This window comes from Dermacentor andersoni, chromosome 8 (genome assembly GCF_023375885.2).
Source record: "Dermacentor andersoni chromosome 8, qqDerAnde1_hic_scaffold, whole genome shotgun sequence".
Lineage (NCBI taxonomy): Eukaryota > Metazoa > Arthropoda > Arachnida > Ixodida > Ixodidae > Dermacentor > Dermacentor andersoni.
In genome coordinates this window covers 42,565,250-42,577,695 of record NC_092821.1, presented here as the reverse complement: position 1 = coordinate 42,577,695, position 12,446 = coordinate 42,565,250, and the positions used below count along the sequence as shown (strand labels likewise).

The window sequence follows — 12,446 nt, the reverse complement described above, 5'->3', positions numbered from 1 at the left end:
TCCTGCTGCAGCCATGGGAAAATTGTGCCTGCGGGCTTCCTCGGCCGCGATTAAGCACAAACGGCGACCAGCATATGTGCTTACATGGTCCGACGTGCATAAAGTTGGGTGGAAAGGCCTGCAAATGTGGGTGATGAAGGTTATGCCCACGAAAGCGACTTGTCCGTATTGGGACAATGTGAGACATTAACTGTGAGCCACACATTAGCGGCCCCCGAAAGAAAAGAAAGGTGCAGGTAGGAAAGGAGTCAACGCTAAAATACCGGGTAATCCATGTCGCTGAGTAGGCTGCGGCAGCAGATTCCTGCGTAAGCCGGTTGCTTCGCAATGGAAGTTGTTCATCTTTACCGGCGACTGCCGCTGCAAACAGGTGGGACACTGTCCAATCTGCTTGCGCCGCTGGTTGTCGCTCGTTACTAGACCGCCATGTGCGACGATGACGGTGAGCCGTCTGCGAGCTCGCGTCAAAGATACCAGCGTATCTCCACATGCAAATGTTATTTCTGCTATTGCACGAGAATATACACTCCCTATCTTCTGTCAATAAAGTCGCACGTTCTGTTCACTCACTTGCGGTTTGTTTGTATGGGCGTCAGTAGAGGCTCTTTGGTCTCCTGGCAATTATAACACACCAGCTACGCGGCAGCCTAGGCATTAAGGCATGCCGCATCGCCGGCAGGGCAAGCATGGTGCGTACCAGCGTACGCTACCGGCAAAAAGCGGCGGTATTGAATTTTGCTCTAAAAAAACGGACTTCCGCTTCCGGGTTAAGCAGCGCCATCTGGCGTCCCCCTAGGTAAGTTCCATGCGCGGCCGCTGCTTATTTTTGTACCACTGCGGAAGGTACTGTTATCCTTCTGTAAAGTTGGTTCTTTATTCTATGGTACGGGTGGTCGCGCGTCGGCGGCAACGCGGGCGTTTGTCGCGAGTCAAGTTTTTCATTCGCGAAAAACGCGCCATGCGGTTCCAGCTAATGCTTGCAGCCACGTCAATTGTCGAAACGATTTCATTGCCCGCATTTCCAGTGGTGGGGCTTACGCCCAATTTACAGAGCTTTGGATTAGTGGTTCCGCACATTCCATCCAAATTACAACAATGGGAAGACCCCGAGTAGTGCGTACTCCTGAGGCACAAGCAGCCTATACAGCGAGCGTCGGCGCGATTGACGCGTGTCATTTTAACGCGTGCCAAGCAGAGTGTCGCTGCTTTTAAATTATGAAGGGGTTTTAAGCATGGGTGGATGGATCTTATGAGCCTCCCCTTTGGAACGGGGCGGTGGGTTGCGCCACCAAGCTCCTGTTATTATACTGCCTAATGTCCTACCTAAGTTAAACAATAAAAACTAAAAGAAATAAACACTATAAACTCCCACACCCAAATTTTCTGATCCCCTATTGCTAACGGTGCTTTTGTACGTCTCCTTTTTTTTGTCGTTTCCCTACTGTTCGTCCACCAATCCTCCAATCGCCTCTTACTGGATTCCAATCAAATGTTCAAAAGCGGCATCAGCCGCGCGCGCCACCTAGTAAGTTCCCGTAGCAGATTGCGCCTACGCTAAACCACGACGCAGTGGCATTCGTAAAGTGAAACAATATCTGCACACGCGCGGAAGTAAAACCTACTGGTGCCTGACTGTGGTGAAAAACAAAAGAAGGGCCCGAACTGCTAAATTTAGTCCTTTAATTTCAGATGAGCGCTGAAAGAAAAACACTCAAGAAAGCAGAATGAGTGCTTGATCGCCTCGATTCCGCATGTTTACATAGCGTTAGTTTGCGCTCAATCACCGCGGGAGCCTTGGTGATTGCTTGTGCTTATTCCCGTTTGCTCGGTGAATTCCTTTGCTTATAAGCGTGCTGCGTACACATAGCTGTTACATTGAACGAATAATTCATGTAAAAAAGAAGGCTGACAGTGGCTTGGACCGAAAAACTTTCGACATAACGTCGCTGAAACGTGCGACCCTCACGGAAACTAAACATCCTGTGTGTGCGTTGAAACGAGTGCGCCAACAGTCTTCTTGTCGCTGAGTATGTCTGTCGTGTAGCGATTACAAGACGACTGTTGTGTTTTGTGGCTCTGTGCTACAAGCCAGTGCAACTGTCGTGACATTCTGAAGCGGCGGTATGGATCGTGTAAGCGAGCCTCCTCCATCGTGTTGGGGCTGCTAGCGCAATCTAATCTCCCGGCACACCAACATCGAGCGTAGTGTGTGCGCGTGCGTGAATGCGATTGACTGTTCTCGTGAACCGCGCGACGTCGCCACGTAAACTTGATCATGACGCGCATTGTTGTGTTTATGCCTTTGCGTCTCCGTGCTCCGCCAAAGCCCCGTAAGAATTAGAGGGCCCTTGTACGAAACGCACCCGGATTGGCCCAGCTATAACTGCACTGTGTTTTGCTGGCGATCCGAGTATCGCTTCTGGCGTGTTTCTAATATTAATTAGAGAATATTAAGATCCTCAACTGTCGTTTTCCGTGTGAAATAACAAAAATGACTAATGTAATCACTGTTAATTCATACGCCCCAATTATGCCGCTTCGTCTTTCCATTGCTCATATGTTGTGATCTAAAATAGGTGATAAGTGGGCTCAGGCGTCTTCAGTGTGAGCCCTGTTAACATCACCATGCAGAATTTGGCGTGTAGGGTAGTACAGGCATTTCCCGGTACGCAAGTCAAAGACACTGTGTCACGGAAGCTAGGGATTTCATAGCTTTGCTTTTTCTTCAATGCATTGAAGTGCCTGTGTTTGGTTCTTAAAGTTTGCCATGGCCGTAGCGCATTTCGAGATCGCCCACGGGAAAATGTATTGCAGGTATTATTAGGAGCAACGGCGTTCATTTGACCCCGATCTTATTCTGTGTACTTCAGCCGGGATAGAATCCACGACACATGAGTTCAGCAGCGCTACGCCATAAGCAAAGGAAGCAGGCAGAAACGTGGCCCAAAACAGGCACATTTTATTATCAGTGTAGTGAAGTGAGATAATTTTCTCTGAAATAAAGAAGTAGCTAACTATGATTGCGGCCAAACAATACAATTATATAAAGAATTGTCGATACTGCAAACAATGCAGCCTGCCTCTTCAATATCAAGAATATGGCAAAAGCCATTTTTTTTTCTTTTGCGAACTACTTAAACGAAATATTCACAGAAGAGGTATTTATGAAGTTCGGAGGTGAAGCGCCTTGTTGATCGTCCATTCGGGGATGAAAAATTCCTAAAAGATGGAATAGCGCGTTATGACCACACGTTGTTCTGAATACCAAAAAATAAATTACCTAAAGCGAGATTCTATATTTATTTGGATATATCCGCGTATGTGAGTTTGTGTTTTATTTCTTTCTACTGCATTATTCGATAAATCGATTTCTCTTGATTGAAAAGCCACCCAATCGGCAGTTTTTCTTTTTCTATACTGACTGCTAAGTTTAGCAAATTAAATTTATTACAGAAATACGTTTCGCTACTTCATGCTATCTTCTCCAAGTCAGCCAACAAACCTTTTTTTTTTTTATTTGGAGAGAGGCACTGGAGCTGGTAAACATACAAATACAATAACGCCAAACATAAGTAATTTCATTCAGGCTAAATCACAGCATCCTAAAATTGTGCTTTAGCGTGTATATACTATGAAAAACTTATAACATACGTTTTATAATATTGGTATTGTGTTGAGAAATCGGCAGGCTTCTTGCGGCATTTCAAAAGCGTTAAGAAAGTAAGAGAAGTAATGAACTCCAGTTCATTATTATTTGTTTTGAACACATATGTGCAATTAAGAGGAAAGCGAAAGCGAGGAGCAGTGTAGAACAAGCAATTGAATGGGTAAAGTGCGAAACTTTGAAACTTCGCGTATCGCTATAAGGTGGTAAAACAGAAGTTCTTAACAAGAAGTTTACAAGCTATTTTCGCGCCCAAGCTCCGCGATGTTCGCCCATGAGTTTCCAGAAAACACGCTTCCCCTTGAGAGCTTAGTTGAAGCCTAGTTATCTTCCTTCCTTGAGTAGCGCCCCCCCCCTCCCCCCCCCCCCCACACGTACAGATCCCAACAGAAGTGGAATGAAAAGATATTAGCTGACACACTTCTCTGTGTGCTCTAAACGCACCCGTGGCCCTTGGTGTACGCATTCCTCGAAGCTCTCTATGGATACCCTCAATAAAGGCATGCCTTTTCTGGTGCAAGGGAGGCTGAAATGAGAGGGGTATGTGAGCAGGTGATAAGCACTGTGAAAACTGCGCCTCTTTGTGCAAACGCATGGTCACAATAGAGGCTTGGTATGTAGCTTCATGTTCTGGACTAGTCTCGAGAAAAGGGTAGCTGTTCAAACAGAAATTTCAGGACCCTTGAAATGTACTTCTCCATGCCTTGCCCATTCCGGGGACACAAAGGCTTTTGTGAAGGGAAGCTTCACCTTCACACCCCACTAAGAAGCGAACCTGTGTAAGGACCTCGTCAACGCACCCACAGTCTCTGTGCCGTTAACCACGTGTGCTGCTTAGAAGGAGGCATTTTCTAACCACGTGGCGAAGCCCGATGTCCCATATTGTGGTGCACAATGTTGTTAAAAATGTTGGAAATGATCTATGCGCGAAAATGGCGACAGCCTGTACAAACACACGAGAAAAGCAAAAAAAAAGAAAAGAGGCGCCCGCGAACACTCAAGCGCAAATGTCATCGCAAGAACCTATCACAGCCAGACTGCCTGTATACCAAATTACAACCAGACACACGAAATATCATTGATAAGGCAAAGCACGCACCTGAAATTACAATGTGGAAGCACATACCAAATTCTTCGATATGCAGTACTTCAACACGGTTAGCCAATGAAACGCATCTTCAAATAGCATAACCTAATATAACGTTTGTTATATTATCCAGTACTTCGAGCTTGAATTCTGGGATTGTACATGTCCAAAGCACAGTCTGAACCGAGCAAGGAACTCGGGTTAATTTTGACCCCCTGCAGTTCTTAGTCTTCCGCCTAATACACGTTGCATACGCGATTTTGGATCTCGCCCCCCCCCCCCCCCCCCACCCGTCAAAGTGCCGCGGCCAGGATTTCATCACGCGACATGGTACAGAGTAGCCACGCACGGTGCCAACACAGTTTGGCGACGTTTACTGTAAGACTGTTCCTTCCGAGCTGATGTTATCAGGGATTTTTGTAGCTAACTATTCTCACGGGAAAAATTTTCGGGTGTTTTTATCGACCGGATGCATCTTGAGTTGCACCTATCAAACTTCTCTAACACAGTGCTCAGTCTCGCGCAACAATTCTTGTTCTGCAATAAACCCGCAATGTTTGCGCGCAAAAGATTCCTACGTAGATAAAATTAATCGCTATTCCTTTCCTAGAGTGCCTTTAAACCTACAATGCAGTTTCGGGACCTTAAAGCTGGCAGTTTATTCTAGCTTTCGCACTAAGTACAGGCAGATCCCGTAATAAAGCTGCGAATAAAGTAATACGGGTATAGAGAGAAAATATATATGGGGTTTATGTAAATGCCACGTAGCAGTACAGAACGAAAATGGTGTTGCTTAATAAATAAATATAAATGTCTTAGATTTTATAGTTAGATAACTTAGGCTGAAAGAAAAATGTGTAGAAAAACATGAAAAAATCCCGATGAAGCTTGAGGTTGGATGATGCATGCTACAGAAAAGTGAAACCCGCGAATGCGTGCAAAATGCCTTGAGCGGCCAGTGGCACGGTAATTTTGGGTGCATTCGCCTGTTGTTTTTATGGTCGGAAAAAGCTTTTAAGTAGAGCATATTGAGCTAAACAAATCAATGTCTGACTTCATTTATTACGTAAACAAGTGAACTCGGAAGTTGGGATATGGATGTGGGCCACGTGTAACCGTTGCTCGCTGTGCGTGTTATAATCTACGGAAACAATAAAAGGCTATACCTTAGAGCTGGAAAGAAAAAAGCAGCAATGGCCAGTTGATCGAACCATTACTAATGCAAAACAATTCACTGCTTCCTGCAAACCTACGTTTTCCGATAGCGTCGATCATAATGGTTGAATGTATTCGCCACGGGATCCAAATGCGCATGGCTCCACCAGACTGGCACAAAACTCTCAGTTGCGTCTGGACAGTACGGTGCTTGCAAAAAACTTGAGGAATGCGATTTAAAAATCTCGCCTAAGAAAAAGACAATAGATAGTGGGGCAGGCAGGTGATGCACATGTTGAATTTCGACTTTGTTGCTCTTGCAAAACTATTCGTGAGAGAAAATTTTACTACGGTGAATTTATCATACCATATATATTTTATTCAATATAGGAGAATTGTATGAAGGCATTGAGGACAAATGCGAATGCAGGCAATTTGATAACAAAGAGGAAATCAACGCGTTACGAAGTGCAAATGCGTAATCATCAGACCATCTCTCGTTATTTCTCTGAGAGGCAAGCACGTTCAAGCTCACAAGATACTGCCGCGAGATGCAAAATCGCGCATGTACCTTGCTTTGGGTGGAAATGTAGATAACGTAGGTTCTCAAAATTAAGCCGTCTCCCCCGCAACGGCGTGCTTCAAATTCGGATTCTGCTTTGGACACATAAAGCCCCAGCATTTTATTTCGAAGTACTGGATATTATTATAACGAATGCTTCATTAGGTTATGGTATTTGCTAATGGCTTTCAATGCCTAATTATTTGAGGTACTGTGCAGCGAAGAATTTGCTATAAGCTTCCACATCTTTGTGTCACGGGCAAATCCTTTGCATTTTCTGTGATATTTCGTGTGTCTGGTTTGAACTTGTTATACAAGCTATCTGTTGTGGCAGGTTTTTACGATAACATTTGCGCTTGAGCGTTCCCGGCCACGTATTTGGAATACTCAGAAGGGACAACGCATGGCAACCGCAGCGCCACGCTATTGGCTTACACGCCTGCGGGACGCCGTGATGTCACTCCTAGCAACGGCGCCAAGTGAAAACTCTCGTTCTTGGTGCTCTCCTGTTGACTAGACCAGGCCTGACTAGACTACACCGTTTTCTTAGACGTCGCAGGCTTGGTTCTTTGCCCTTTAACACGTGCTACCTAGTGTTCGGTCTGCTTTTCTCGAGAGAGTTGCGTTTTTGACGCCTGTCTCAGCATTGTTCTGCCAGGCTGGAGTGTTCGGACTGCTCGTTTGTACGCGAAGTTTCGTGTTTGACGGCTGTGCCAACGTTGTTCTGCGGCTAGTGTTCGGAGTGTGATTTTTTTCTTTCGCCGCACTGTTTTTGCCAGCCGCGCTGTGACCGCAGCGGACAGTGATTGTCGGACGTCGACGCACTTTGCGATAGAATGTGTGAAGGACGATATCAATTCGTCCACTGATGTTGAAGTCCTTCGTTCCAACATCGCGAATAAAGATGACGCTTGTCGCTGGGTGGAAGATTACGGCTTCAAGACGGACACGTCGTGGGTTGTATATTTCGTCCAGCCAACAGCAAGGTGTCAAAGGTAATGCAAATTCTCCATTAAAATTCGAGTAATGTATTTTTTTTTGTAGAACACGAATGTTTGGGCAAAAGTGGCACGTTTTCCGATATGGAATATACCAAAATTTCCAGTGTGAATGAAGATCATAACACGCTCCTTCAAGTACATGATGCTGCGCCACGTGAGCGATTGGGGGAGCAAGAGCAGGAAAGCAAACTATCCACGTAAGAATAGGACTAGCCGACTTGAATATCTAGTTATACCTAACTTTCTGTAATGCGCCCGCGGGCATTACCAGGAACTCCGATCCTTGTTAAAATTTCGAGCCCCTAACATTTTTTGGTAGCTTCATTTAACCGCCAGTGTATTTACATTAGGAGTGGCATCTCCCGTGATGTACGACAGCGCCCTTGTCACATAAGCAGGTCGACTGCGCTTGGCATCGACCCGGAGCTAACATTACGAGCGCGATATTGGCGAATTTTGTAGAGTCAGACGCACTTGAAAGTATTGTGTAGAGGTACTCACGAGTGCCCTTTTCACAGGCGTATAGCCCTTCTTTGAACCAAGCCATTAGGAGGTAGCATATGTGGGAGGTGAAAAAGTTGCTTTTTTCATCTTTCATGTCACTGAAATAGTGTTTACTCTTACTTTCTACAGGATGGTGTTCCATAATATATGACGCTGCAAGGAATGCAAGCGCAGCAGTTCATTGGGGAAGCCTGCAGTGCACTGTCCTGCCAAGATAGACTTTAAGATAAAAAAGGCCAACAGGAACACACGAAGAAATGATGCCTTCCTGCGTGGCGAGAAGCCACTGCCAGCGATTATAAAGCTGTTGCACCATAACGGCCACAGTCACAGCACAACAGCTGCGGAGGCCCTTCGTCATCTAACACCAACATCCCAAACTAAGCAAACCTTTCTGGAGTATTTCGACAACGGCATGTCCCCAGCTGAAGCCATCAGGCTTCATGAAAGCAAACTGGTGGTGCAGGAGAATGGGTACCTCCTCGTTGCCAACTCAGCAGTCAACCCAGTGCCTTCAGCGATATATTACTGGCACAAGCTCTGGCGCGAAGAGAACTTCGGCAGAAACATTGACCCACTCCTGAAAATAACAGAGAAGATGCCACTGTATGTCAAACAAGGTGAGCATACAATTAGAATACTGCACTACCGAGTTAGGGCTCCAGAAAGCCATTTGCACTTAATGCTTTTGTGGGACTTCAATTACAACAGATTTTGAAAAGAAATTTCCACAAGGTCTTGTCAGTGCCAGCTGCTTGACAATGGGGTTTGAACACTGGGAACAGATTGGGAATGCCATGAAGACACTGGGCAGTGTGTGTTCTCGGTCAATGGAGATTTGGCATCCAAGATTTTAAATAGTTCTGTATAATTAGCGAAGGGAAAATGAGATGTGCACCCAACCGTAGCAAATTTCTACAAAGGAAACGAGTACATGTTCCTCAAAAGAAAAGCCTTGCAGATGAAAAAGAATATGTCCTGGTCCAGGAATCGAACCATAGGCCACTGTCTTTCTGGGACAACTGAACTGCTCTACCATGTAAGCTAACCAGGTGGCTATAAAGATGGCAGGATGATGTCAAATTGGTGAACAACTCAAAGGAATGTCAAATGTTTGATGAGAGAAATCTTTAGAAACCTGCAACATGGAGAAGTGATTAATGAAGGGAAGATGGGACATTTTTAATACTGTTACAAGGAGGAAGCAACCGAATATTTACACTATCTATAAACTCTAGGCGACATGCAGCACTAGCAAATATGGTAAGCGGGAAGTGCGAACCAGCAAAACAGCTTCGTTGTCTTTTGAAAAGGGGCATCATGTCCCCACTGAAGCCTGAGAGTACTGTAACAATATGCCATGGAAAGATAATATGTCAAAACTTTGCATACAACTGCAACATCATTGTGTGATACTTGATGAAGGGAAAGTCGGCACCGGAAAGAGTGAATATACTTATTCTTCTTGCATCAATTCTAATCCATGTACTAACCTGGGTGTAAGATTCAAAAATTTTGTCGACGGAGGTTATATTAAAAAAATACCAGTTCAATGTCTGACTGAAAATTGTTTCATTGCTTTAACCAGCGTGTTTGTATGTTAAATGTATGCTAGCCATGGCAGTATATGTTTGCCTGTTTATGGGGTTTTGGAGTGACATATGGCTTTAGAAGAAGGAAAAATTGAGCTAGTTTGCACTCAACTTGATGTGCTGTCTCTCTTCCTCTGTTGTCTTTACTTCAAACACATGTGCAGTGAAAATTACCAAATTGTTGTAAATGCTTGAGAACAATGGCACGCACTGTATTTTAAGGACAATGAAACTTGGTAACTGCACTGTGTCACGGCACACAAGTAGCACATCCTATAGCTTGTTTTCAAAGTGCAAACTAACTTTCAGTGCCCGCATGGCTTGCTTATGTTAGCCTTTGTGGGAGCCCTACCTCAAGCTACTTGGTCACAGACAGTACTCCCTCTGACTGGTTGTTTTGTTACTTGTCAATACTGTACAGCTAGCATTTGGTGCTGTATGTGGGCTAGTACATAGCACAGCGTGACACATTTGGACCAAAAACAGCTGAATGGGCAGAGCCCAATACAGTGGCACCCAGCAGCGCGGCAGACAGGTGTTTTTCCTGTGTTTGTTCTGTGGATTTGGTGCTACCTAACATTGTATGTATCTTGCAAAATAATGCCATGATATCTGCCATAAGACATATGTGGTTGTGAAGGCCACTGAAATATAAGCAAACGTTTCTACTGAATAATTTATGTGATTGAGAATGCCTTTAAGAAAACTTGCTCCGTAATCTTCCCCACAATCAGCACCCTCTTTAAAACACTTCCAAAGTGCCTAAATGTCCGCGGAAGAAAAATCTGCATTGGCTGCACAAACGGTCATGAACGGCTTGATGTACCTTCTTCAGAGGCACTGGGGAGACTCGCAGTTAGGTCTGGTGCCTTTGGAGAAACTGGCACACTCTATGTGGAAGTCATTAATATTTGCAACTGTTGCACAGGTAATATGAGGACTAAGACTGTCATATTGCAAAATTAAACTTGCGGTCAGCAGCTGTGTCCCTTTGTTTTTATGCCATGTTAAAATAGTTGTTAAACTCTCCGCTTAAGCTATTCTATAAGCTACCATGGTACCTATCTTGCTTACTTTCCGAAGCTAGCGCATGTCATAAAGTGCCATTGGCTGATCCAGGACTTCAATCCACAGTTACCTGGCGATCGGTCTTTGGTATCGCTTTGACAGCTGGAATAGCTACTAGCAATAAACACTTGAGATCATTGACCTAAGCGAGGAGTTTTTCACAGATGTCCCATCATTTGTAACTTCTCTAGTGCATTTCACCTTGCTGCTGTAACAAGAATGCATCACACATATGTAACTTACATTCTCCAATGATTTTTAATATGCTTTACTTCTTCACTTGTCAAAAATTATAGCAGAAGGTTGTTTTGTTACGTGTCTCAAATTACCATTTTGAGCCACCTCAAGTAAGGTGGCCATGTTTACCATGGGACAATAATGACGTTTGTTCAGCTACACTGCTTTGCCACCTATTGAACATTTTTTTTTACAATGCTAGTAACAACAATGTTGCGAGCTTATTAGACAGTGGCACACAATTTCAGAACTTAAGTATAAAATTGAAATTTTCGTTGTACTTGGCATCATATCTATGAAGTTTGATGCTGCCTTCAGCTTCTCACCATGGTGCCCATTTCTCACAGGTACATTAAATAAAGAGAAGAAACACCAATGCAGCTGTCAACTGTCATGAAAGTTTGCTGCATTAATGATTCCTGTTCACAACTCATAAATTGAGCACTTTGTGTCCATGAATTTTGTAATAAAAGTCGGTTTCATTTGCTTGTTTTGTTAGCAATTAGCATATGTGTGACATTGCTATCTTGTTCAATTTTACACACACAAACTTATGCAGCTTTTTAGTTCAAGTTCCTATGGTCACCTCGGTTCAGAAATTAATTGCAAACCCTCCTGCACATAACAGGTCTATGTATGCTCTTAGTCACATTTTAGTTTGGTGGACAGACCATGTTAGTTTTTTTGCATCAAAAGTCACCTAAAGTCTTCCTAAATGTTTTCGCATTTCTTCACTCAATGCAGGCCTCGATGTCAAGCTGGGCCGCTCAGAGGATGGCCAGTTCTGGGTGGTCCTGGTTGCGACCCCCATAATGAGACGTACACAGGAGCTGAATGCAGCAAGAAAAATTATCTTTATAGATTCGACATCATCCTGTGATGCCTCACACAGCACACTCACGGTACTACTGGCTGCTACAAATGCTGGTGCAGTACCTGTTGCGGTGCTTATTCACAACTCGCAGTCAGCGCAATGCTACTGCACTGCATTCACATTGCTGAAGTAAAGCTACCAAACCTTCTTTGGAGGGCTCAGTGTAAGTGGCTGAAAGATATGGAGTCAAAGGCGTAGCCTCTCTTGAGATCTCAAAATTGTGTTGTATGCTTCACTATAAACAGTAAATATTGTATTTAGCTTAGTGATAGCTATAACTTTTAATCCTTTATGAAGGAGCATTTAAGTTTAGTTAAACAATGAACCTGTGGTAAAGACCAGTACCGACATAAGATAGCATTATATTGGTAGTGTAGCTCCATAGTGGTCACAACACTATGCTCATGCTGCTGTAACAAGTTACTGTAATATTCCTTCTACTGGCGCTTGGCATTGCTTAAAAAATTCCATGTGTATATTAGAAACATCTGAGCCAATTCGGTTTATTGGATTTGTAGTTTATGTAGTTAATGGAAACGATCAAAACCAATGATTTTTGAAGTGCAAACGCTTTACCAAAAAGAAAGCTAAAAAAGCAACCTGTGCTTATTTGTTTAGGCACTTACCTTTAATTCTGTGTAAATGCACTTTCGAGTATGCTAATGTCCCTCACACACAACTATATAGGTCGAGGTGTGGAGT

The 12,446-nt window shown here is 44.0% G+C and overlaps 1 pseudogene; it reads left to right on the top strand.

Annotated features, from left to right (window-relative positions):
* The first annotated feature begins 273 nt into the window (after positions 1–273).
* Positions 274–11,877, top strand: LOC126531339 (uncharacterized; annotated as a pseudogene).
* The last annotated feature ends 569 nt before the right edge of the window (positions 11,878–12,446 follow it).